Source organism: Hyaena hyaena, unplaced genomic scaffold, assembly GCF_003009895.1.
Source record: "Hyaena hyaena isolate Hyena2069 unplaced genomic scaffold, ASM300989v1 scaffold_1433, whole genome shotgun sequence".
Classification (NCBI taxonomy): Eukaryota; Metazoa; Chordata; class Mammalia; order Carnivora; family Hyaenidae; genus Hyaena; species Hyaena hyaena.
Window position 1 is genome coordinate 93,452 of NW_024082054.1, and position 2,496 is coordinate 95,947.

Sequence of the window (2,496 nt, forward strand, 5' to 3'; positions counted from 1 at the left end):
CACCCCCCAAAAAAAACCTGTCCCTGAGGCAGAATAATTCTGGACTCACTTCCTGTCCCAAGAGATTTTTTTTTTTGGTGTCATCATCAACTTAGTCCATGTGGAACTTAGAAAGTCACAATAGCCCCTATGGATTGAGCACCTGCTCTGTGCCAGGTAATTTCCAGTGAGATCTAGAAAATTACTAACTTCTCAGGGTGCTTGGTGGCTCAGTGGGGTAAGCATCCGACTTTGGCTCAGGTCATGATTTCATGGCTCGTGGGTTCGAGCCCCACGTTGGGCTCTGTGATGACAGCTCAGAGCCAGGAGCCTGCTTTGGATTGTGTCTCCCTCTGCCCCTCCCCTGCTCTTGCCCTCTCTCTCTCTCAAAAATAAATAAACATTAATTTTTTAAAACATTACTAACCAGGGGCGCCTGGGTGGCTTAGTCGGTTAAGCGTCCGACTTTCCCTTAGGTCATGATCTCACGTTCGTGGGTTCGAGCCCCGCATCGGGCTCTGTGCTGACTGCCAGCTCGGAGCCTGGAGCCTGTTTCAGTCTGTGACTCCCTCTCTCTCTGACCCTCCCCTGCTCACGCTGTCTCTCTCTCTCTCTCCTAGAAATAATAAATTAAAAAAAAAATTTTTTTTAAACATTACTAACCAAAAGGATTCTCACACCAAATCCTTAGATGGAATTTCTCCAGTTTACAGATAAGGCAATAAAGGCTTGGGAGGTTCATTTCCTATCATGAGGAAAAAGAGACACCTTCAAACTCGTGTATAAAGAGGTTGAACAACTGAGTCCCACATTTGACCGGCTAAGGTCAGACCTGAGGTGGATAGGGGGATTCTTAAAGAAGAAAGCCCCAAAATACTCACACTTGACTCTACCACTGGACTATAGCCTTAATATGCAAAGATTGCCTATAAACCAAGAGATGCAACGTCAACAACTGGGAGCTAGTTACAAAGGCAGAATCTCTGGGCCACCCTGGACATGCCAAATTAACAGCAGCGCTTCCTAAGCTCTGATGATCAAAACGTTCTCCTGATGTTTTCAAGTATCCTTTGGAGGCACAATCATCCCTAACTGAGATCCACTGATCTAGATCATGAGAACTCAACATTCCAGTAGAAACATATCAGTTCGTAAAGACCCAGCCCATAATTCTGGGGTGACCACTCAACTCTTCTGAGTCACATCTCTGCAAATGTGGAACGAGGCTCCTAATATCGTGGTCCTCATGGGATGACTTTTGCCAGAAATAAATCAGACAATACATATACGATTCCAAGCTCAGCCCATGGTGCCTGAAAAGATCTTTTTTAAAAAAATATTTCAAGTTTTTATTTAAATTCTTGTTAGTTAATATGCAGTGTAATGATTTTAGGAGTAGAGTTTAATGGTTCATCACTTACATACAACACCCAGTGGTCATCACAGCAAGTGCCCTCCTAAGTACCCATCACTCATTTAACCCCTCCCTTGCCCACCTCTTCTCCAGCAACCCTCAGTTAGTTCTCTATTGTTGAGAATCTCTTATGGTTTGCCTCCTTCCCTTTTTTTCCCTTCCCTTATGTTCATCTGTTTCATTTCTTAAATTCTACATGTGAATGAAATCATATGGCATTCATCTTTCTCTGTTTTTTTTGCTTAGCATAAGACACTCGTTTCAATGGAAAGATTAAAGTCTTTTTTTATGCCTGAGTAATATTCCATTGGATACATATACCACATCATCTATATTCTTTCATCAGTCAACGGGCATTTGGGCTAGAGAGCCATTATTTGGCTATTGTAGATAACACTGCTATAAACACTGGAGTGCATGTGCCCCTTTGAATCATTACTTTTCTATCCTTTGGGTAAATATCTAGTAGTGCATTTGCTGGCTTGTAGGATAGTTCTATTTTTAATTTTTTGAGGAACCTCCATACTGTTTTCCAGAGTGGCTGCACCAGTTTGCATTCCCACTAACAGTGTAAGAAGGTTCCCCTTTCTCCACATCCTGGCCAGTACCTGTTGTTTCCTGCATTGTTAAATTTAGCCACGCTGACAGGTGTGAAGTGTCATCTTATTGTGGCCTTGATTGTGTTTCTCTGACGATGAGTGATGTTGAGCATCTTTTCTTGTGTCTGTTGGCCATCTGGATGTTTTTGGTCTCCCATCCAAGTACTAACCAGGCCCGACCCTGCTTAGCTTCCGAGATCAGACGAGATCGGGCGCGTTCAGGGTGGTATGGCCGTAGACATCTGGATGTTTTTGGAAAAGTGTCTATTCATGTCTTCTGCCCATTTCTTCACTGGATTATTACTTTTTCAGTGTTGAGCTTGGTAAGTTCTTTATAGATTTTGGATACTAATCTTATATCAGATCTGTCATTTGCAAATATCTTCTCCCATTCTGTAGGCAGTCTTTTAATTTTGTTGATTGTTTCCTTTGCTGGGCAGAAGCTTTTTATCTTGAAGAGGTCCCAATAGTTTGTATTTGCTGTTGTTTTCCTCGCCTCCAGAC

General features: G+C 42.6%; 1 pseudogene; it reads right to left on the reverse strand.

Annotated features, from left to right (window-relative positions):
- Positions 1-2,115: 2,115 nt before the first annotated feature.
- On the reverse strand, positions 2,116-2,231 carry LOC120225502 (annotated as a pseudogene).
- Between the last annotated feature and the right edge of the window lie 265 nt (positions 2,232-2,496).